Here is a 25,112-nt window from a genome sequence, read left to right as displayed (position 1 = left end):
GGAAGATTTCGGTAGATTCCGGGGGAAAAACGTTCCTTGTTCCTCGGAATCATTCGTGGGAGACGGAAACAAGTTGGAGCGAGCCTTTGTCGTTTCCGTTGATGGGCGGAATCAAGGTCGTTTTCTAATGAAAACGTCGCCGGTAAAATGGATGAGGTGAGAAGGATTTCTCCTAATTAGTGTGTTATCACTTCCGAGAGTAAAACCGGCTTGGAGCTCGAACGAGCAGAAACCCATCCAAACGTTCGTTCGCACCCCTGCTCCCGCTCGCAGACAGATGCTCACGGCGACGCACCCTCAAATGAGTACCTACCCCAACCCCCTCGGAGGTCCCTTGTCAACGACACCAGCGAGCCGCGACTCTGTTGGAACTTCAACCTGCATGAGAGAGTTTAGACCTCTAGCAGCAATCGCGACTCAATCAAGCTCATTACGGGAGGCCGCTATGCCACGTTCATCCGCAAGTTGTTGTTGCCATCGCTGAGCTTCAATGGAGCTATTTTCTTCCTTTTTTCTCCTCTCATCCCGAATCCGTCCCGAGGCAGCGCGTGCCAGAAACAGATTAGGCGTCGGCTGCTGAATCGCCATGAGTTCGAGCGGAAATCCGAGCAAGTTTCGCAAGCTGCGCAATAAGAGAACGTTTTTCCTACCCCCGCTGTCTTCCTCATGTCTGTTTTTCTCACAGCTCTTAGGCGTTTCATAATCTGCGGCAGGAATTATTTTCCGAGGCTGGCTTTTTACGTGCTCACAATGCAATGGATTCTGGCTTAATTGCGAAAGAGGGAGAGAGAGAGCAGGCACGTCACACTGAGGGAATAAAGTAGCTCAATAAAGTCACGCGAAACGTCGCTTAATCTAGGCCTCTTGCCTGAGAGTGCCCGAGATATCGCTTCATGTCGCTCTCGATTTTGACGAGACCGATTCTCTGAGTCGGAGCCTCCTTGAGACCTCGTAGGCGCTCGACGAATACTCCAGCGATGAGTGCTCTCGAGCCTATTCAAGACGAGTCGTTCGCGAAAGTTTCGCGTGGAGACAGTTCTCCTCGGCGAAACTCCCTCCGACAGAGTCGACGTGCTTACACACTCGGACTGTAGGTGCGTCCAGTCGGGAATGAGCCCTAATTCTCATGATGGGCGATAGGCGCCACGAGGAGCTCCTGGACCATGTCAGGAGCCGGCGGACTTTATGCAGACTCCGAGTGTATAGTTCAATTAGCGAAATGCTACACAAGTATTTGTTACGCCTCGCAAAACATTCCTCTCCTGGGAGGAGCTCTCCTCCTCCTCTCCGTCTCCTCTCCCTTGTCCTCATCATAAAAAACCGTGCAGACGACCTCTAGGCGCCGAGTCCTCGACAGTTACGGAGACGTCAACCCCGTCTCTGTTCATTTATCTGTCTCTGACAATTTACGATGGGAATCATCTTACCCATGAGATGGCTCATGGAATGCGCATAGTCACTGATGATGAAGAGAGGAAGCGGCGATATTGGATTCGGATAGCGATCCGATGTCTCACAGATTTGAAATACATATTCGTTGAGCTTGGCCGATAGACATGACGCCCACGTCCTTGGACCCGAGCGAGATTTCTTTCTTCACGAAAGAGGGGAAAAATTACGTAGCCAGGTGGGAGAGGGGCGAGGACCGGCTAGCCACGCGGAAATTTCTCCGGGCGGCGTCCGAGAGAAGGAATACGGAGTAATCATCTCGACACGGAGGAATATGCATGTCTCTGGCCCTCGGTGGGGAACGAGGGCTCCGAGAGGAGTGGACCAGCTGAGGAGCCGCCTTTCTGAGGACGAAATTATTCCACCGAATGGTAAGAGTGTTGCATGGTAGACCGGACGTCTTCGTTCGGTAACGAATGACGTTAATTAGCTCCGGGCCACACGTCGTCACACCCAACAACGCTGAGAAATCCTTGGTGAAATGGCCAAGAATGCCCGCCCACGTGTATGCGGGCTCGCAGGTGACGGGGGAGCGGCCACGCTTTGACTAGCCTGTCGGTTTGAATGAATGAATGCGCGGTAGAGTCTCATGCACTGGCCAGGCGAGTCGAGCGGGGTGAATCCATTGATTTGATCGCTTCGCTCCGGCGCGGCCCTCGCTCCGCTGAATTAACATTCAGCCCTAATTAGCACCGTTTTCGCTGTCAACTAGATGCGGAAAATCCGCCATCCAGGACTGACTGTCCTCACGAGAGGCGATTCAGATACTTTCCAGGGAAGCTCTCGAGCGTTCCGTACAGCTCCCTCGCTCCGTTCCTATGCCCGTCATTCGCTTCTCCGACCTCAATGGCGCCGGTGTCTGGCAGACGGAATCAAAGCTCCGAACGAGAGCTCGAGGGCTCTCGAGCGCTGACTAGACCAAGCGCGGCCGAACCTGAAACCTCTCGAAACCAATCTAGAAGCGTCATCTCTCCATTTTCTCTCGTGCGTACACCCGGCCGCGCGGAAATCGCAGAATTCAGCGATTTCGGTGGCCCGTTGGGTTTGTTGCTTGTTATCGGAACAGCTTCCATTTCTCGTTCCCGGGCGCGACAAAGTTCAAGCGCGTTCGTCGTCCACAGTCTGGACCAACGTATGTACCTTCATATACCGATTCGCCGCCCTTATTCTCCGAGTCAAGCTGGAGCCGTGGAATAACGCAGAAAGATTTTTTTCGGAAAGAGCGCAGAGACGATGACGCACGCAGAGTAGATCCTCAGGCGCTCAAGACGCTGCTTGGCAGGATAGGTTCGGCGGGAAACGTCGTGTTCCTGTCCCGAAAACACGATGTCAACGACATCGAAACCCTCCCTTTGCCTGCAGGCATCTCCGTGAGCAGCTAGCTCTACTCCTACGCTAGCGCTTGCTGCTGCTGCAGCGATAATGATTGACGGGGACGTTTCGGAGGAACGCGGTCGTGGAGTTGTCAGGTAACGGTACCGTTTTTGCGATGACGCTAAAAATCTCCGGATGCTTTCCTATAGGAACCTTCACACCTCTATCTCCGCCCCTTCCCTCTCTGTCTCCCGGTGATTGGAGTGCGCGGTATACCATCGCAACCACACCATTGCAACCTCCTCCCACCGGCACTTCGTCTTCCATTCGCGGAAAAAAAGGATACATGCGGATTATCGACGGACACCGGCTATCGCATCCGTTCCTCACATCTTCGTTGGTCCTTTCGTGGATCGTTCCGATCGAAACGAAAAGTCTCCGAGAAGAATTCTGAGTCTCCCTGAATGTTTCGCAGCTTATTTTGCAGCGTGACTCCCGAGCGCATCCGCAAAAGAAAATACAGACGAGCCCCCGATCGGAGAAAGCCGAATCAGAGCCTCGAATCTCCATATAATGAGGGCGGGGATAATCCTCTGTCGAGGGTGGTATTCCCGGCTCATCCAGAGCGACGCTTCGTCGGCCACTCTGCTCAGAGTCCGCGAAGCTAATTAAGTTGTGATCCTTTTGAAGCGTTAATTGCACACGTGTCAATTCAAATGAACGTGATGCTAGCTGCTGTCGGTTTGGAGTGCGAACCGCTCACGGTGGTGTTCGGGAACCTGGGGGACTTGGGGCAAACCACGATTATGTTCGTCGATGTCGAACTCGCATCGTTTTGCCCGGAGGAGTAAACTACAGAACGTTCGTCGATTTGAAAGCATCCATTTCCGACCTGCGAGGTTCACGCTTCAATTGTGTGAGGGGTAGGCTTCTTGTTCCGCTAGCGAGCAAGACCGAAAATGTTCAAGTGCTTCCCAGTGGACTGTTCCATCTGTCATTAATTTTTTGCCAGCCTAACGAAACAATTCCGGGGAACAGCGATATCGGTCTCGCTGTCGGCTCATTTGTCTCTCCGTTATAATATGCAGAGACAAGGCGACATGGGCTCTAATTAGGAGTTCCGTCGGAGCAGCAGGGAGGCGAATCAGTGAATATTTCCCTAATCAATGCCCCATGATTGAGGAAGGAACGGACGGAAGAAAATCCACTTCTGTCGATCGCGCTCCGAGGTCTTTGCGGACGGTGCACAAATGTACCCCGTCTGGTGTTTGCGAGGTGACGCTGACGTCACCCGAACTTCCGGGTTCTCGGGTCCCGCATCAGCAGCGCAGTGGACAGTCTCCTGAAATGTCCTGAGCTACCGAATGAGGGCACGCTTCCCGAGCCTTGATTGTTCGGTCGCACAAGCGTGGTTTATTTTGAGTTCTCCCTTCCAAGCGCTTTCGGAACAAAACTCTTGGAGCATTCGATTGCCTGGCGGGGCGATGAGATGGCGGAGAGAATGTTCGAATCCGTAACCACGGTACGTCGGAGGAACGTTAACGAGTCACAGACGTTCACAGACGTATTCGGCGCAGCCTCCCCCACGTAGAGTTGGCGAACCTGCCGCCGGACGGCGAGGCGGAGCACGTGCCAAGGAAACGATATGGAATCATTCGAGCCCTCGAACGTCGCCTCCGTTCGGGGTATTTCTCGAAGCGTTTGGGAGGGAATCCTCTCCCGATCTCCTTGTGGCAGATTTTATTTCTCGCCTCAAGCTCATCATCCGGTAGCCCATCGCCTCCGCAGCGCGAACCGTCAGCCGGCTATTCGATGTGGCGAAACGAAAGTCGGGTCCATGCGAGCGATCCTTCCTCCGCGACTACTTTCATCCCGAGCATCAAGCGTTCGCTGTGTTTACAGACTTGTTAACGGTTGAGCTCTTCCCGCAGGATATAGCTCATAACTCTTCTCGTCCAGGAGAGCTTTCCGTTGCGGCAAGAGTTGACATGGCGGATACGAAATTTCCCAACATCGGAACTGGCGTTCACTATACGAGCGTCCCATGCTCGAACATCACTCGAAAATTCATATGGTCGAGTCACGCCCGTTGATGCAACTTGACCTACGGTGGCTCGCTGGCGCAGCCTCCCGGGCCGAAAGCAATAGGAAATGAATTTCCGTTGACCTGCCCGACAGAGAATGATCTTCGAAGCGATCTCGAATCCTCTCGTCCCGTGTCGTATCGAACTCAAATCAGCTCCATCTCGGATTTCCCCCAGCGAATTGTCCAAACGGTCAAGGCACGACGTCTCGCGAAACATCGCGCTTTCCTAGCGCAGGCTGAAGCGCACACCCAGCGGTGCCTAGACTCCGAGTGCGCTCGACTGCAGCTTAGACGAAAGGTTGAAGAGCTGCGGGGCCTTACGACGTGTTCTGGAGCGAAACTGTCACCGTGTTTATTGCAAATCCTCGACCGAAGCAATGTCGACAACAAATACGGCTGCAGGAACTCCGACGTTGACAACAACGTGAGCTTCCGGTGTCCGCTATTCGCCCTGGCTCTAATAACCTGCACTGGCTCTCCCTCTGAGTCGGCCTCATTCGGCGAACTATTGGCGGCGGAGCGAGGTCTTCTCGCAGGCACCGCATAGCCGAGGTCGGAGGAAACTATGAAACACGTCCGGTTTTTCTGCGGTCGCCAGCAGCGTTCATGAGGCCGACGGGAGCGGTGACGTCCTACCTTGCTCCTCGTGCGTGTCCATTCCTCTCCCGCTCGTGGTTTCTCGTCGGTCGCCGGACACAGTGACCGAGGGCCGGGACGACTTTTCGTGTAGTAAAACATAAACCACACCAATTCTGTGCTCGTAGCGATCATGAAAGTGAAGCTGACGATTATGGAGCATGTTGAAGCTAACGGACAGCGCTGGGTTTCGTTGATTTCGCAGTCTGGTGCAGAGAGCTACGCCGTGCCGATGGGGAAATCGATGATTATACCTCGTCTGTCCAAATCGGTCCACCTCACAGCCGATTCGGCCCCCATGCGCCCCCAAGCGCGAACCAAGTCGAATAGAAAGATTTCGGATTACTAAATGAAGCACTCTGCTCGTTGTTCGAGCAGTATACACTGACGTCACGGGGATCGTCGGTGAAAGGTTTGGAATGGGCTCGCTAGCTCTGGAAGTCATTGGATTTATTTCCCGCGCCATTCCCGGGGGAAAAATGGGAAGAACACTCGAAAAACATCGGAGGGACTTCCACTGGGCCCGAATCCGGTTCAAGAATGATACCGAGGAAAAATGGCAGAGCAATAAGCTCGGTACAGGCACCCGCTTCGGAACTTATGGCTAGCCGGGATCGATTGGATATATTGGGAGCGAGAGAATACTCATATCCAGGTCCCCAAATCAGTAATTAATTCGGCTTCCAGGACCGTTTGTTCTCGAAAGTCGAAGAAATCGGTGAGAGTGCCTCTCTTCTCGGCTGCGGCGAGATTTTTCGCTAGAACGGCCTCTCTCGCTTCCATGACTCCGGTGGCCGTTGGCAACCGCGTCATACGCAACATATTTTCAGGACTCTGCGACATCATCAGTGTCGCAGCGCTCTCCCCAGGTTGCAGGTGAGGTAAGGATGTTGTGCGTAGGTGCACGCTGCTGGTCCTTGGAGCTTGGACGATCAAAGCTCTCTCGAGACCCTTTCCTTTTCCCCTGCCGCTGCTCTCCCTTGCTCCTTCCTGCTCCGGTTCGAACCGCCGCTGCCATCCCCACCACCGAAGACTTGGCCGCCGCGCCGGTGCACGTAATGTCCAAGGCCGATGACTGTTCCACCGTATAATAATAGAGACAATTTATTTAAAAATCGATTCCGCTCTGGAAACGGCGAGCATTCGGCGAGCTGCGGTGTGGGCGTCAGACCTTCTGCGAAATTCCGTGGGCATCGACTCACAAGCGGGAAGTCGCTGACTGAATCGAACGGCCTGAGCGCTGAGAACTTCGGCGACCGCCAAGCGGGGCGTTCGAATCGGTTGATAAATAATGTTCTTCACAAAAGTCAAGCTCGCTGGGGATTCGCGAGCCCCGTGACCTTCTTCCAAGAGCCGTGTGGGCACATATTTTCGTCAGCTCATGTTCGAGTCCATCCTCTGTCAGCTCCAATTCTCCACAGCGGAGCTCATACCGGTCAGGTTCTCGATCCGGAAGACCTTTCCGGCTGAAATTCGAGGTGACTGCTCACTATGGCATCCGTCTGATATGGTCCCTCCATCGAAGCTGCATCTAATGGATGTTGACCCTGCATAGAGTGCACTTTCTAAACGAATTTTGGAGAGGCCCATCGCAGCAGGAGGTCAACAGGCCCCGTACTTATTTTGTATCTTTTCTGCAAAGGTTAGAGGGCTGAGCTCCGTGAGGAAGGCTGAGCTCCAGCCAGACAAATCATGCCGTAGAAAAAACTGCCATGACTCTTCTCGAGTCGGATGACTCGGTGTTTCTCGGAAGCGCGTACTCGTCGATTCGACCAAGTCAGTTGGGCTCACTCTTCGGACCTTTGCAAAGGCTCGCGGCACGGAATCGCAGCCATTCGGCTGAAGTCGTTGTACCTTGTGGGTGAGTCTCGCTCAGTGACGAGGTGAACGCGGATATATGGCCGAACGTTAGTTCCTCTAGGCCGAGTAAGTGGTGAGAATATCCAGATAGATTGGCGGTCAATCGCTTTGGGTATTCTTGTGCGAGAGCAGTCCGGACGACGGCTCGGGGAACTCCACGGTAAAAACGACGAGTTGCTACCCAACCTATCCGCAGCCTTTCCCTGGGCAAGATTAAGTGACCATCGGCCGAACTCCCAATGCTTCCTAGGCCTCACTGACTCAGCCGCGGCAACTTCCTGTGGGTTTCCTGACTCATGATCAAGGCTGTAAGCTCACGGCGGGAGTGACGCATCGGCGACGGCAGCGGGTCAGGGCTCATCGTACTCGATGGAGAGACGGGAGTCCTCCGACCTCCGTGCGGTCTTCTGGATATCGCGAAAAGATTTCTAATTGAGTCTTCCTTCTGCTTCCAAATAAGCGTTCTTCCCTTCCTTGGTGTTTCCATTCGGAAGAAAGAAGTTCCCGCTCAGTAGGCAGGGTAAAATCCCGGAAGTGAGATTATTCGAAGCTGAGAGACGAATCGATTTGGAATTCTCCAATGACCGACAGGGAGCTCCTGACTGAGCCGCAATGGGAGCGGTAGCACTCGTTCCTCTCGAATTGCTCCTAATCGTTCTGAGCGCGGACGGTCGACGGGGACGCCCCGGGTCCGGAGGAAGGACGAAACTCGAGAGTGATTTCACGATGAGGAGAAGAAGTCGGCAAGTGGCTGCCGGAAACCTTTTCTGGATTTCTCTTTCCGTTCCTGAACGCTTCTCCGAGAAGGCAATTCAGATTCCGAAACCATCTATGAATCAGTCTCCCAATACATCATCCGTCGTCAAGGTCGGCATCGTCGTACGATCGGCCGCCTCCATCGAAAATGTTTCCCGGCCAGGATTTTAATGGGGCGGGATTTTGATAGTGAGTCCATCGAAGGATGGGAATAGCATTCCATTTTTTCATTCAGCTGTAACGGCTGCAGTCAATAAATGGAGCGCACAGCCTCCCCGAAATCTAACTTTCATGACCCCAGCAAAGGCCTTCGGGCAGAATGATTTGTTGCCACCGCGTGGCGGATTCGGCCATTATTCGTTGACTCTTGAGAGAAACGACTCGCAACCAGGCATTGTTCGACCCGACTTCGGCACACCAGTCCGATATTCTCCAAAGGCGTCATTGATATTCATTGTATACACGGATGAGCACGTTGAGGCATACTCATGCCGAAAACTATCGTAGAACGGGTCTTCCAAGCAGCTCTCCTCTCTTCCCGGGTGACTTCCCGTCCCGCTGTCCCGCGCTCGTTTACATACAAAGATGTTTCCTTAACCGATTTCCGAGAGTGAGGCAACGTATCATTATGGTGCCATTAAGAAGTTTCGAATAAGCGAGGCCGGAGCCTCAGAGACTCGCTCAGTTTTTCCTGGGACCTTCCCGTCCGAGTCCCGCGAGCCACAACGCTCGCGAATGCGAAAAAAAGTTCGAGAGTAAATCGAACTTAGCTTGGCGCCACCGAGGAACATATCGGGAGACGAACAGCTATTTCTCCTCGCTATCGGGTATGTTCACGAGTGACCGGTCGAAGAGGATTAGCCCAGACATCCACTGAAATCTGTTCGAGGAGGGAAGAGCCGCGGTCGCGTTGTGCGCGGGACGGAGAGCAAATAATTTCATTACGGCGAAGCAGAACCAGATAGAATACCGCCGCACGGCTCGTTCCAAGATGACTTCATCCTCTGAGCTTCTGCTTCTCCCCTCGATACCTGCTTCCGGAGCCCGATCCATCCCCGAACGTATCACCATAAATCGACTCATGACTGGAGCATACTTCGCTGGCTCACTGCTCTCTTGGACGGGGTTTTCTCCGGTCAGTTGCCCAGAGACTTAACACACACCGCTCGCTTCGATCGGAGTGAAGACTGGATAGATCAATAGATGGATTCTCTGTTTGTGTTGTACACGATTGGAACGTAGTCGAGATCGGGACCAATCGCGGCGAATCAAGACCAGAAGCCAGAGACTTGGGAAAATACGCCTGCTGTGCTCTTTCGTCATAATTGTGTGGCTTCGGGAATTATTTCTTGTGAGCACACCGCTCGGGCCGCAAGCGGGTTCTGCGAGTGCGCTGCTTTGGCAAATACGACGCTCCCTTTCCGGATGGAGGTTCTTCCTCCAAACGACAGCTCGCGAGTAAAAAACTTGTCCAGAGGAAAAAATGTCCTTGTAACTTCCCCAAGTAGAATTCGAACGAGCATTGAATGCGCAATATCCTATAAGCTGACCCGCGTCCCGCTCGTTGCCCCCTCATCAAGTTCAACTTGTGAACGACCTCCTATTGAAGTGCTTCACCGAGAAGAACGTTCGGGAAACTTCGGCCGAGAAGTATCTTTCCGAAAGCTCTCCTAATCCAACACTCGCAACATAAAAACACGTGGAGCACTCGGGAATCCTCCACGAGGCTCGGCTTATGAACCGATATGAATCACGAAGATCACCGCGACTCGAAGCACTCTGATTATGCGGCTCTCTCAACACCTTGATTATAACACCGGATAAGTCACTCGGATCCTACGCTCGGGATAGCAGCCATCTAAGCAGCCACTCGACCGACACAACAGCCGACACGCAAAATGAGCGAGCGGGAGAGTGCACCACTGAATTGAGGCCGGTAAAATATTCATCTCGTAATTAACTTAAAGAAAGAATGAAGCCTGTAGTGGGTCTACTCTCTCTCAGCCAAGCCCGGGAGATCCAATGTTTTTTGTACATGTTGCTGCTTCCCGTCAGCAACGCAGACTACAACAATCATCATTTTCCGAGCGACACACACCGCCCAGACTCTAGATTCGATTCTGATCCATTCGGCTGTTGGGCTCCTCCGACACTGGGCAGGAGCGACATATACGGGTTGTACGGATCCCATGCGACGACAGCCGATTTCTTGTATCGAACGTTCAAGGATTTCGGTCGCAAGCACAATACCCATGGAACGGAGAATTCATGAGGAATTTATTCCGATTGGGACGGTCGTACCCGACAGGTGAGCTGACATGCCGGAGCCCCGGAGTACGGCGAATCTCATCCGCCATTTTCCCAGATACGCATTCAGTCACGGACAGGAAATCACATTAGATGCGACGTAACGTGAGCAGCTTCTCAGTTTTCGAGTCTACACACGCACGCTCTTGTTTGGCTCGTTTTCGCGGAGGAATCTCGAGATCGAATTTCATGCACCGGAGGCGGCGGCGCCGGCATCTGTGTCGACGATCCCGAGCCGGAATTTCCGCTCCGGGATCGGCTGCTGTGATCACAGGAGTCCCCGAACGATTGTGAAATCGAACGAGGGAGCGTTTTTGCTCAATTGTGGAGTCTTCCGCTCTAGGCGACGCAAATACCGAATTCCAGCGCCCGCTGGAAACGACGGCACGGCGTCAACCGAGCAACGGGCCTCGGAGCTCGATCCGGAACGGAGGAAATTTCCCCAAAACAAGATCGAAACGAGTCTACAGGGCATAGAGAAACCATGGGCGGGGATCGTGGGCGGGGAATCGAGGACAGATTCGCGCTCGGTATGTTTGTCGTCGACTTCCCGTATCCAGTTCCCACACACACATATTACAAAGCAGCACAAGCCTAGGTGGCGCTGGTCGGGAGAAGAATTCCTGTGCTCCCGCTCGGTTGGCGCGACTTCACAACTGGGAAGCGGGTTGTGGCGCCAGCGAGCAGGCTTCAGCCAGAGTGCAAACAAATGCATCAAAGCGAGGCATGAGATGAACAAAGATTGCTTTCGCCACTTTTGAGCATGATGAGAATTCTTCTATCACCGAGAAGTCATCGGGACCCTCGAACGCTCTCGAACGACGACGACGGCGACGTCGTCTTCGTTCGAGCCGTAGTTTTCGAGGGCTCCTCTATCCGGCGGAGCCCCGATGGAAAACGGGTCACGGCTGCGGAATGTTGTGGTTCTTCTACATCGAAGTTTCGGCACATCGTTAGGGCGTAATATCCCACGCAATCGGTTGCAGCTTGACGCACGTTGACGTCGCACGCGCTCGGGATGATGTTACGTTCGATGAATTAGCTTGTGTCGGGACGTCTATCGAGCACGGACACGGATGCTTTTAACCCGACTCATTACTCGGGGGTCTTCACATACATATAATCGGCTTAAGTGCGTCCGTGCGAGAGTGCATCCCCACCACGAATCTGTGTCGCAATTAATATTACACAGCATATGCTTCGCGCCATGTCGAAAGCATATTTGGAGGAAAAAAAATCTCATCGGAACGCTCCCGGCCCCCAGGAGCATACGTGAAAGCGTCGAATATCATCGCGATCGAAAAGTGCACGGTTCTGCGCTCCCGATCGGATCTTCGAGCGATCAGCGGCGTATTGCTCGCCCGAACGCGCTGGGTAGAAGATCGAGTCGGACTGAAACGCTGATAGTAGTTACGCTTTACAGGCCGCAGTCACTCGGCTTAGATCCTCGGCTCCTCGGGGAATTTAGTGATTCTGTCTTAAACTCTTATCTGTGGTCTCAAGGACTTACGCCGAGCCCACTGAGCCATCGTCACCAGCATGCTGTGAGACGTTGAATGTATAATAAAAGCCGCGGTCGCCCTCCCGTTGGCAAGCGGACCAGCTGGACCAGAGGTCCTGTCAAGCAACATCGAGCCTTGCCTAAATGAAATAATCGATTCCGCTATTTTCGCGGCGAAGCATTCAAAACGAGCCCGATCGTTCGGAGATCTGAGTAGATACGACACTTCGGGACGTCTCGCTCGACACTCGGGCGGAAGAATTCCTACCCGTCTCGACAGGCGGTTCTGTGGTCCCAGAATGTTTATATTGTCATATCGATCAATTAAAGCTCCAGGACCCTCTCTGTTGACTCGGGATCGCTCTTTAGCGATAGTGTTGCCGTTGGATCAGCGGTCGGGACTCCGCGTTCGTGGCTGGAGTCAACAATGAGACAGGGGCTCTAGGCATGCCGCATATTGATCTCCACTCGGTCTACTAGGCGATAACGTCACCGCTTCAGAAGGGGGGGGGGGACGGAGGCCAGGTCGGTAAGATGAAGATGACCTCGACCTTTCCGCTCTCGCAGCGCTTTCCTCTCTCGTTTCTGGAGTTGCCTTGTCCCGTTCGTTGGTTTCCCGGTTGTACCCAAGTAGGTACGTGACGGAACGTGCTGTTTCCGTTAGGAGCACCAGCAGCAGCGGTAACCTCAAAATAAGGCCGGAATGTCGACATTAGCAACGTTTCGTGCATCTAGGATTTCATTAGCCTGAAAAGAAGTAATTACGCGTTCGCTATAGCTGGCCTGCTGTTGTGTCGTCGACGACGACGACGCCGCCGTTGCTGCCGCCGTCGGCAGCCGTCGCTTTTACTAGTGACCGGAGCTCCGAGCGAGTTGCAAAGAGCAAGCTGCCGCTCCGTGTCGGGGAGTGGACAGGCGAGCAGCAACTGGTCGAGAATCTCGTCCAACTGTTACCATCAGTCGAGTCTTGAGAACTTATACGTATGCGTGTACGGACGTGCTGCACGCTCAAGTTAAGCAAGCGGGTGAGCGTGAACTACTCCTGCAGAGGCCGAGGAATTTCCCAGCTCGTTTCAAAGAAAGCGAAGAGAAAAGAGACGACGATAGTCCCGACGGGGGAGCAAAGGCAACAGTGAGGCTGCTGCTACCCACGTAATTCCGCCGCCACCGGATGAACTTCGATCGGGAACTGCCGACCCGCAGGAGATTGGGTCACGGAGATGCTCCTCATCAGTTAGGTCGAGGAGTTGTAAATTAGAGGCGAACTTCCTCGCTGATACCGAGGGGAAGAGCTTTACGCCGGCGACTGCTGATGCGACCGGAGGTGCTCTGTTTTCGCAGAGCGGAAGAAAAGGCTTCAATGAGAGCGCTTCGGCCGCGCAAGGACCATTCACCGGCGTTAATGGCAATTGGGAACAAAAGGACAGTTGGATTCGAGCCTTTCTCCTTGAGGCACTCCGCTTGTTCAGGTGCAGGCCCGACCGCCCTCCGGTAAAGAAAGGCCGGAGGGTGATCGGACCAGGCAGTCGAAGGAGCCATTCGGAAGGAGTCGCCTATTCCGCTCGACATGTTCGGGGAGGTGAACTCCAATTGCCGGCGGGTATTTATCAAGAGCGAAGCGTCGGGCGGAACTCCCCTCGATCCAATGCTGGATAGATCCGGTGGCGAATAGAAATTTCAGTCACCGTCTACTCGAAGTCGGGAACGGAGTACGTCTGTCTAGAGAATCGCACCAACTGACAAAATATAGCGGAGCTCGCATAAGACAACTGTCAGCCAACGACGATGCGAGACACGAGATGACAGCCTCGGAACAAGGCACATGGATTGTGAGAGATCGGAGGTATGTATACGAGAGCTCGATTGCTGTCGCGCAGAGTCCGAATCTGCTGAAGAACAGATCCTACGAGTTTCGTGCCCCCAGACTCTCCATGGTGGAGAGTTTGAAAGTTCTCCGCCCGACGTTATCTCCCCGGAAGACCCAAGTCAAACTCTCCGTGCCATGCGGCATCACGACCTGGCCACGATCCGGAATAAGTGAATTTTCGCTGTTCCCCCATGGGATCTCGATCGTGGGGAACAATCTTGAAAAGCAGAATCACAGTGTGGCATGTCGCGCCGGCGCGTCAGCGACACGCGTCCAGCTCGGGCCACCCTTCGATGACAGACCGATGCAATAATTCGAAGGGTTCTGCGACGCCTCAGCTCTCAGTCGAGGGTTTTCCCAGCGATGAGAATTCTTTCCCGTTGGCGTCGCACAGTGGAAACTAGGGCCGCGGTATCCTCCCTATAGCTGTCCCAAGCTTGTTCCTCGGTCTCTATCCCCCCAATGTGTGTGCTCTTCCTTGACGGAAAAAACGCTATAACAGACCTCACCAGGGCACTCCACCTCCAGGCGACGTAGCTTCCGAAGTCTGTCACGCGTCGATAAAATTTATCGCTCTCTGCGATCGGTGCGAATTCGCTGTGCTCAGTTTAACCGGGTCCTTACCCCCGTTCTCCCGAGGAGCTTCCTGACGGAGTTCCCAGACTCGAAGCATTCCTTGGAATAACGACGAGGAATCGGGATTCTCCGGGAGAACATGCTGTGCAAAGGAGCATTGTGGCGAGGGTGGTCAGACGCTGCCTCCTAGCTGCATGCCACTATGCGCCGCTCGACTCGGGACGCCGTCGTCGGTCGCACGATCACGGAATCAGTGGTCGGGAAGCACCGCACGAGGCGAGCGCTAATCCTGGGAGCAAATAATAATCCAGATGACCGAGCGGCTAAGTCGTCCGCTCGCCGCCGTTGATCCTGTTTGCTGCGAGGCTCGCCTTCCGTCCTCGAGGGTTCCCGCGCACGGAGTGGGGGACGATGCTCCACCGAAATGCGCGGAATTTCCTCAGGAGGAAGTTTCCGTGGAAGACTTCCTCTAGCAAGGCCTTCTCATCGTCGTTACTTTTTCCAAGAGGTTTCACCAACTCCGAGGCGATTGTTAGTATTATATCGCTCGACAGACTTCGGAGGCTAATGCGCCTATCGTATCGTTCAGGATTCTTCGAGCAGCGAAGGGTCTCGTATCAGGAATCTTTCCCTGATAATCTCCGTCCCTTTGCGTTTTTATCTCGCGGGAAATGACAAATTCATCACATATGTATTTTTCGGACCGGCAGCTCCGTGTCTCGACGCGAGGCCACGCGAGATGTCACACGACGCGATCGCGAGAGAGGAAAACTCCGAGATCTCGCGATACGATGCGAGGATACTCCGAGCGGGGAGAATGGCGAACTAAAAGACGAGCCAACCGGGAGAAGAACATGTCCCGGATCGAAACGAAGAAAGCCTCTCGGAAGAGGATCCTCATCTTCTTTTTCGAGGCTTTGTGTGAGCTTCCCTTGTTGCTCGGTATGAGCCGTGTGTCGGTTTCGCATTCGACGCGGGGGTCTTTTCTTAGGACTCAGGAACGAGCCACTCTGCTCGGGTGAACCACGAAGGTCCTGCTACTCCCGCGGCGTGTCCGCCTCTCCATAACTATTCTGCCTCTCCTTTTTGCTTTCACCTGGCGAGCTAGCTGATCGAGGAAGGCGGCAGTCGGTCGCCGAGACTAGCTCCATCTTTCACAATAATAATCGTAAAATACATTCCGGAGGCTGTAAACGCCGCAAGCTGGTCGTAATAGACCTGGACAGAATAAAAAAAGTGGGAGGATTATGTCTGTCCTCAAATTGGCCGGAGTTCAGACGCAGAAGACCCCGGGGGAAATTTCCTCCCCTTTTCCCGTTCCCCGTTCGGGAAACGATCCAAAATGTCGTTCCTGATGGGAGACTTCCCCCGTCACCGCAAATCCACCGCACTGATTGTTTCATACCGCCCTTGAACTCCCTCGCGGGCTCAGTTCGCTCGTTGCTTCGTTCGTTCCTCACTCGGCAGAGTTACCGCCATGATATTCTTTTGTCCCGAGCTCTGTGTTGTCACCGCGGCGATAATGGCAACACTGCGCCGCTTAGCGCCAACTAACGAAGTCATAAATGGTAATGAGTTTGCGTGTTCCCCCCGGGGACGGAGAGGCTCTGGAGCTGTGAAATGTTTTAGACGCCGAGCCAAACTTCGCTGTACACTTGGTTGTCATAGAGCTGTCAAAGAGTCAGCTCGCCGAATGTGATCAACCCGGACAGTGCATTAGAGGAGAATGAACTCGGAGAGTAAGACTGCCGAGTTGTCCCATTGAATCTGGAAGATGTTCCGAAACATCCAGAGTTGTCCGGAGCTATAAGCAGGCGTGGACCTCTGGGGTTTGAGCCTTTTTGGCCACGACTCCAAAAGCGTTGGAATGAGCGAACGTTCGGTTGGTAACCGAAGAGAGAGCGACAGCGGCGGAGAACCTTGACCTCGCTGCAAGCAGTCGGACGCGACCTCAAGGGAGACCATTATCAAACACATGGAAACGAGTGAGAGTGGCTTTCTCGCCGAAAGGCGCCGAGTGCGCAAAGCTCCTCGTTGCTTGTCTGCGCTTTGAAGAGGAGAACGATGGAAGACAAAGGGGAAAAGAATACTTAGAAGTTTCGCAATAAAAAACTCCAACGCACTTTTGCGTCACGCTCGTCTCCTTGTAGGACGATGCTGCGTTCCTGCTGCATACCTCCGACAGTCTGACTCAAAACGAGGAACTGCGCGGACCCCAAGGTTTTCTGCAGCAGCGTTCCGGCCTCCGTTCGAGAGGTTCGAGGACGCAGTTCTCCTTTGCTCGTGCTCCAAGAATACTGACTCCGGTCAGAAAACGTGACGACCTTGAACTCGCTGCCGAAATTCCTCGGACTCGCTGCTGGTGGGTTCTCCGCTAGAGCTCACGGGAGGGCTCCCCAGCCAGGCCGATCCGAGCGAGGGCCGAGTCCGGCGCGCCAGAGTTCCACTCGCGGAGTTCGCCCGAAACACCGTATCCTGGAACATGCGGCGCCTCATCGTCGATATCGAAGGGAAGTGAGACAATAGGACCACTCTTCCGGAATGATTAAGATGAAATCGAAGACGATTCCAACCGAGTTCCAGATCTCACTCAATATTAGGATCGAGGGCAAAGAGGCCGTGTAAGCTCCTTAGAGAAGTTTTTTGAGTGTCGTGTCCTTCGTCTGATTCAGACTGCTATCTCATTTTGTTTTCCTTGGCCTTCGTCCGCTCAAGACTCACCGTGTGGCCGGCCAGGTCTGAGCCGGTCGGCTCCGGCTCGGACTCGTTCTGGGTGAGCCGCTGCCGCTGCTGCTTTCTCCGCCAGTTCTTCCGTATTCTTTGCAATACGTGGCCCTTGCGTCGCTCCGCACAGCTTTCAATTACTGGACTTTGCGAAAGAAAACACATGATACGTCGTGGTGCCGCCGCCGCCGCAAAAAAAGAAAACCTTCAACAAAACCGACTGGACCGGAAAGTTCATTGTCAAGAGTTGTTTTTCTCGAGCTGCAGTTGAATAAATCGATCGAGGCCGCCAGCCGGCACGCCGTCTGTTCCTCCGGCCGAGCGGCCGCCTCCGCCTTCTTTACTCCGATCGTAGATGCCCGCTAGGGTCTGAGTGCGCCGTCGTGAAAGTTCTTGTCGGATTTCTCTTAGGACTCGTCGTACAATACGTCGTTCAGACTTCTGCACAAACCCGTGGAGAACACTCCGGACGCTGGTCGAGGACGTATTTCGCAGAGTAGTCCGCCTCGCCTCGCGCGAAATCGAAGCGTTTTCGGTAAACTTGTGCTTTTCAGCTATCGTCTGGAGCGTCTTTTACGGCTCAAAATATACATAGTCTGCTTAAATTCTATTCAGGACAAGCGCACACGAGAATGCGGGGAAGGCTATCTAATTTCATGATTGAAGAAGAATCCATAGAACGCCGATATGTTTTAGCATATCGCTCCGAAACCACGTCCTCGATGTGAATACGGCAGCGTCTCTTACCTGCAAAAGAGAAGGAAAAGCCTCGCTCAGTAGGCGAAGGAAATAACGATGGTCCGACGGAACTTTGCGAATCGGTTTTATTTCCGACTGAACAACAGAGAAGGCTGAGACAATTCGGATCCCAGATGATTCCTTCAAGGTCGCAGAACTTCGCTCTCTAGGATCAAAGCACCAATGGAAGTCTTTTGAAACGATGCCAATCGGGTCGTCATGATGACGGGATAAAGTTCATTATTTACCAACAACCCATCAATCAGATGGACTCATCTCTCTGTCAACAGAATGCGGCTGATTATGTTACTTCGGAACGGTACGAGTCCGGGACGACAGTGGGGAGAACTGGGGAAAATGCTCTCAGAGCGTCTCATCGATGTTTTGCCGGAGACGAGACAGACACAGCTGTTTCAGTCAATGAGCGAGGCTGCTGAATATCATGCAAATTTCCCATTTTAATGAATATGTTTTCGCGCCCTACATTTTGGATACTCGTTGTCTGGGAAGGGTAGAGGAGACCTCAAAACAACTAGACAGACCTTCTGGAAGCCGATACTATGCAAGGATCCCGTGCTCGGCTGCCTGTTCGAACCCCACACACCCGGGGTGCCTCTCGTTGATAGGCGGAACTTCGATTTTTCCTCCGCTTAGACAAACAAAAGTCTCGCATCTGAGTGCGGACGAACGTATGAAGAGAATAGCCATCAGCTCCACTGCTTCCGATACCTCCATTACCAGGTGACTGGCTCTCTGGCGGCTTGTTGATCGACTCGGAATTCAATATCGTCTCCTGGGTCAATCGGAGAAAGAGGCAAGCGACCGACGGTCTATCGGAGCGGCTTTCGATGGAGCGCCTGCTCTCACTCTTCTGTGAGCTGCCTCCCTGCGAATTCTCTCGACTGCTTGCCTGCCTGCTCGCTTTCCTGCCGGTCGCCCGGAGCGAGTCTTGGTCGCTCGCCATCCTGTCGAGTTTCCCCTTTTTTTCCTTCTCCGTTTCACTATGCGACCGGCGATTTTCGAGTTTTGTCACTCGACCGCTCCCGGGAGCGAACAGCTCTGGCGTTTTACGGCGCCATAGAATTTCCGGAAGAAAAAAAACATTCCGATCAAGGAGAAGTGGGCAAGTTGTTGCAAGCATCGGAAACGGCGGATCAGAGCGGTACTAATGACAGCCATGGAGCCGGGGGAGAGTCTCGCATCGTTGCAGGGAAACCCCCTCACCCCCCATGGAGCCCGAACGCGGGCATGGTCGAAACGGAATATAGTTCGGGACAGGCACAATACAACATCGGGCTCCTCGAGAGCGGTTGCCGCCCCCGATAATCTCGAGCTGGAGAGGAGCTCCATAAACGGAGCGGAGCTGCTCGCCATGTATGTATGCGGAAGAGAGATTTATGCGAAGATTCGCTAAACGCCCGATGAAACGTACGACGACCCCGTGGCTCTCAGTTCCGTTCGGAGGCGGAGAGGAACCAAAGCGTTTCAAGCTCGGCCTGATCGAGAGAATCTCGAGTGGACCGCGGAACTCCGAACAACGAACATCAAGGTCATCAGCTCCTCGACGAATCCACACGAGCAAACGAACCTACCAGCGAACCCAATTAGCTTCTGAAAAGATGAGGCAGAGAAGGGCACGGAGAAGAGGTGAGAATTATTCCGGGTAGAAGAACCCGCCGAAGTCGAAAGCTATTCCAAAACCGGACTCGAGCCTCTCATTCCGAGCTCAGCTGACTGAGATTGAGCGGGTTGACTCTGCGAGCTCACCGTCCCGTTCACTGGCTCTCCATCCCGGGCCGAACTCGTTTTCCGTTTGCTCGACCCATCTATCGCTAGCTGCCGACCCGAGCGTCTCCCATCGCGCTGAATCGCGGCCCCGGGGTTCGGGCTCTCCGTGCGGCTCGGGTCCCGCGGCGGGCTTCCCGGGGACAATCATTATTAGATGCTGCTCAGCATCCAGCGTTTTCTCGGTGTGCACCCTTCACTCCTCTATTTGAGGGATCCTAAAGGGTCGAGTCTGAATACCCGAGCGCGTGTTTGACACAAATGTTTCGATAGTTTACTATGTACCTCAATTATCTCTGAAAGTATCTTTGCCAATCCCTCGTTAGGTTGGGGCCAGGCAGAGGCTGCGAGAGACTCGCTCCATCATCGAGGTGGCCGCACCGGCGGACGCCCACTCGGGGGCTCGAGGTCGTTAGATCAGAGCAAGCTCCAAGGTCGGACTAGTAGTGAGCACCAGCAATCGGCCAACCCGCCTGGAGAAAGCCCGTGAGAGGAAGCGTGTAGCACGTTGAGAGCACTCATGGGCGAGCTCCCATCAAACGAGCGCGAATCCGCGGAGGAGCACGAGAGCCGCCGACGAAAGCTGGACATCGTACCGCGGCGTGCCGTCACTGAACTCCACCCAGCGGCCGGACACACCTCCGACTACTTCGCGAATCTGTTTTGACGTCTTTCGGTCAAATATGCAACTGCTCGATTCCATCCGCAGCGGATCTCAAGCAGCCTTTTGGCATCACGGACATTTTTCACGAGGATCAGGACGCGCGTACCTCGAGTGACGCTCATATCGGCGGTCGATGACTCGCTCCGGGGGCAGCCGTGATCATTGCTCAACCATGGAATCGTCGGCGAGATCGAAAACCTTCTCTCAGACGTTGTGGAGCGTCGGAGCTCGGAACGACGTCGAGTATCTTCAAAGACCGCGTCGTATGTGCCTCGTTCCGAGAGTGGTCGCCGTGTTCGAAAGAGGACTCCCATTGCCTAGTCGGCGTCAGCGGTCGGGGACTTTGTTTGTTCGGGAGTCTCGGGTCGTCCGAGGACAGCAACGGGGAACGCCCGAGTAGTACACGGGCAGTAAGCTACGAATGGGCGAGAGAATGAATGGACCTACGAGAAGAAAAGGAATGGATGAACCGGCGGAAGAACGACCGACCGACCGAACGATTGAGCGAGCAGCTGAGCGACTGAAGCGTCGACCATCGTTCTTTACTCTCCGCCAGGGTACGTGATTCCAGAGTGGTATAGGCCAGGAGAGCCTGCTGTCAACATACTCTCCATCTCCCGTAGTGGTCGGTCCCCCTGCCTGCTTTTTGATCGACCCTCGACTGATGACGAGGTCTGCACGTTGATTATACTCTCACGACCGTTGGAGCGTCGATGACAGCCGCCCACTTTCTTCTCTCGCGGTCTATCTCCATCGTCGTCGTCCTCCCCCTGGTTCCACAGGACTCCTCACGAGAGAATGATTTTTCCACCGACAAACGGTGTAGAACTCGTAAACAAGCTCCGATCGTCGCGGAGCGCGTATTAATAATGATACGATAATCGTCACATTCGCGCAGAAGGATTGTCTTCTCGAGCGATTGCGCCGGACCGAGCGAACCGCCCGCTCGCTCTTCGTCGAAATAGAGACAGATTCAGTGGAGCGTTGGAAATGAGATCGCCTTGATGCGCTTCACGCCTGGCCAGGTAGTCGAGTACCTACATGGCATCACTAGTTCGACGGCTCGTTGATACATTGGCGACGCGGTAGAAAATCCAAGATGAGGGAGAAAAAATAATGTTTTACTGCTCTGCTCTCCCATATGCCAAGTTTCCCAGGAGGTTCCCGTCGTCGTCAAGACAGAGCGGGCCTGGATATCGAGCGGCATTCTTGGAAAATATTCTTGCTGTCGCCGCCTTGAACGCTTCCCGCCTATCCGAAATTCGTCGTTGCAGCGGCGGATCTTTGTGAGACAGGCCGTAAATCAGTAGCCGAAAACAGGACGCTCGCCTCGGATTTCCCGTATCCTGGTCCCGCAACGAACCACAAACATGAATGTTTGTTTACTTCTAGTTGGACAATGATCTATTCCGGAGAGCAGAAACTACGGCGGGAGAGTCACTCGCTCGCGATTTTGGGCCGGCCTCCGACTTTCCAGCAATGCGGAACGGCGCCGAATCCTCATGAGGGCGTTTCAGTGGAACAGAATGACGCGCGAACGGAGTGAAGCACCGTGTGAGCCCTTCGTTTCGTCCCGGAAGGATTCTCCATCGACGCCTCGGCAGCGCCAGAAACTCGGTGCTTCCGAGCATCCAGGCTGAGCCGAGAGCTTCCGTATTTCATACGCACTTACTCACACCCGAGAGGCCATCCGTTCCGACGAGCAGCAGAAGCTGGGCGGGAACGAAGATGGAGGGGGGGGGGTTGGCAGCGACGACAACCGTGATGATGACGACGACGAAGACAGCAGGGACGAGGCAAACGATTAATGGTCACTGTCCGCCGGCACTCCGTTCGGACACCCCACAGCAAGGCAAACAGCAAGGAAAGAGGGAACGCGTAGAGAAAAAAGAAGACCGAGAAATAAAGAGCGAGACGTTCGCTAATGCAGTCAGCAACGGAACGAGCCATCTGCCGTTGCCCACATGGAAAAGCTAAAGAGTACCAAAGGCTTTTCGTCGGCCGCGAAGAGACGGCTGCTCCACTAGGATGTGCTGGGTCTGGTCAGGCAGTGCTGATGGCGTCGTCGACGTCGGTGGCGGCGGCGAAATGTGGGGGAAGACGACTGAGCAGTCTCTGGCCGGCTGCAAGGAAAACCAGCCCACAGCCGAAGCTAATAGTGGCAAGACACTGCGGAGAGAAGATTAGGCCAGACGCAAATTGCGGCAACTCAGCTTTAGCTCTCCTCCGCCTCCGGCCTATGCCACAGGACAGATATGGCGGCCAAAGAGGCAGAGACAATCCTAGAAACGAAAAAGAAACATCTACAAAGACATCTCTACCTCTCTCATCATCTCGCTCCTGGTCCTCTTCCGCCCTCCTCTATTGCCGCTCCCACTCGAGGAGACGAGGGCTACCGCCTCCGTCGCATCAAGACCGGTACGATCTACCGTCAGGACCACGAGCGCCGGATCCTATCGAGTCTGTTGCCGCTGTTCCTGGAGGAACAACACTGACGGCATGAGCAGCGGTCCAACATAAATGCCGACAACAGTAATATCAACACATGGAACACTTGCTGGTCAACAGAGCGTCTCTCGCCGTATCGTCGAGATACGGTGGAAGAGCGATGTCGTGTCCCACTTCGACGCGACGCTGCTCAGTGTGCCGAACGAAGTACCCGCATACCACGCTGAGCTGCGAGGCCTGCGAGGCGCTCCGCCGTAGCCGTCTCAGGGTGGATCGTTAATGAGACGAGGCGGACTTACGTGGCGGTCGAGCGTCGGAGATCGACTCCGGAATCGCGTTCAACGGCGCGCTTCGAGGGTCGGGCGGCATTGTCCTCGACGAAGTCTTCCCTCTGTCTCTATTCCTTCTTCCCTCTCTAGGCCGCGTCATCTTCGAAAATCTCACGGTGCATGCCAGCCTAGATGACGTTCGAGCTGAACGCAATCAACGTTAGCACCTTGCAATATGGCTCGTTGATGAGTCGGTACTCGTTTTCTGGCTCCGTTCTCTCGGCTGATGCAGTTACAAATCCCTGGGCAGTCATCCATGTCAGCTCTGGGAAGCTCCCCACCGCTGCGTTACAATTGCTTTTTTTTTATTGAGCCTTCCCATAGCAGCGTTTCTCATCTGAAACCAGTCAGTCGTTTCGCGGCGGCCTGGACGAGCAGCCGAACAGGTGAGCGAGGGAGCCTCGTCGAAGCTGTAACTCTATCTGCTGAGCTCACTCGATCGTTGCGTCAATTCGAATGAACGCATCATTTACCAGTTGCCTCGTTCGGTTCCGGACGTGGCCTCTGTCGTTCCGGTTAACTCCTCGCTGAGACATCACGTGGCCGTAAACCGACGAGGAGTCGGTCATTAGGCAACAAGCCTCCGATCTTCTGTCAGCCCGCGTACGGTCGCGGCTTCTCTGCATCGTTCTACAATATAGATAAGGAGCGGGACAGAACCGCAGAACTCGCCCCTCACGAAATGCATATAGTACTCCTCTGATTCATGAAAAACTCAGACTCAACGTCCGCCTGACTGTGACGACTCCGGGTTCCGGATCGACATTAGAAACGGCGATGGATAATCGATGAGAATTTATTGGAATCGATTCCGGGGAAAACGCCTGGGATTTCGATGCATCCAATGCATTGCCCTTTTCCATTTTTCGCAAGTTATGCTATACTGAAGTGCTACCCACGTTTCTGTGGTGGGCTATCGAGTCATGTCGACGGTCCCGATAATCGCGCCGACGGAAGTCTCTCGGTGAGAGTGAGTGAGATAGGGACCCCGAGTCGGGACGCTCAATGAAAACGAGTCATCATATAGGTGACTCGCTTGGCCCAACCTTCGTTCCGTCCGAGGACGGTCGGTCTCTCTAGCGAGATCCGCGATGACACTCTCGAGAGTCGTTTTGTGCTTTGGGCTCAGTGCCTCATCTTTCGTCGTGGTTCTGCCTTTGAAGAGCTCCTCCACACGCCATAGCCGCTGCTGTAGCCTCGAGCGGCCGTTTAGGTGTCGCGGAATTTGTTGAGAATCGTCGTCTCTTCTCTCCGCCATTCCCGTCACCACTATTTCTCTCTTTTTGGAGGCTCCAATGTCGACGGGGGCTGCTCGGTCGCCAATCGTCTCTCAAAAGACTTTCTGAAAGATCCACGTCGGCAGTAATCCTGCTTTCCTGCGAATCGGTTCTCTATCCAAGTCAGACTGCACTGGTAGCGGTTCGGCGGCCTCAGCATTAAATGCATCAGATGCGCTGTTTGAGAAACCGAGAGGAGGAGACCGAGATCAGGTCGGAGGCGATGCACCTCCGAATCTCAGTCGGTCCTTTGACTTGTTACTCCCGGAGAAGCAACTGTAGACGGAATTACTTCGGGGCTGGTCGGTAGGCCAACGAGCGGGCGGGCGGCGTCTCGCAATTCGAGGGATGTGGAAAGAACTGATTCCCCAGGAGGAAACCTGAGATCGCTTACTTGTTGTGCGCATTAGCTTTCTATAAGCAACGGGAAGTCTTTGTTGGCTGGCGTTAACCTTTACAATAGGGGCCTCTCGGGGTATACCTTGTTCTTTCGTCGGTCCATACTTCCATCCATGCGGCTCGCCTACCGCTCGCGGCTGGTCGCTCGGCAGCTACTCGGTATGCTCGCTGCCGTAGGAGCGCGGCGAGCTATCGCCGTTGTTGCCACCGCTACTTGTACCACCGCAACAACTGCTTTGCTCCGAAGCAATTTGGTATTGTCAACAGTACGTCCGACCCTTGCGAGAGATCCGCGAACGAGACACAAACATTCCAAGAGATGCTCTCTATCGGACGGACTTGACGCGGACGGACGCCAGTCGTCGTCAATACCCGAGAGCAGCACGAGCTCTGAAT

At 54.1% G+C, this 25,112-nt stretch overlaps 1 protein-coding gene across 1 annotated transcript in view; it reads right to left on the bottom strand.

The window, feature by feature from the left end:
* Positions 1 to 25,112, bottom strand: part of Cals (calsyntenin 1) — a 70,321-nt gene that overhangs the window by 37,911 nt on the left and 7,298 nt on the right. The window lies entirely within an intron of this gene.

This window comes from Galendromus occidentalis, unplaced genomic scaffold, assembly GCF_000255335.2.
Source record: "Galendromus occidentalis unplaced genomic scaffold, Mocc_1.1 scf7180000076381, whole genome shotgun sequence".
In the NCBI taxonomy this organism is placed as follows: Eukaryota; Metazoa; Arthropoda; class Arachnida; order Mesostigmata; family Phytoseiidae; genus Galendromus; species Galendromus occidentalis.
Note: the sequence above shows the minus strand (reverse complement) of the source record. Positions and strands in the feature narration are given on the sequence as shown.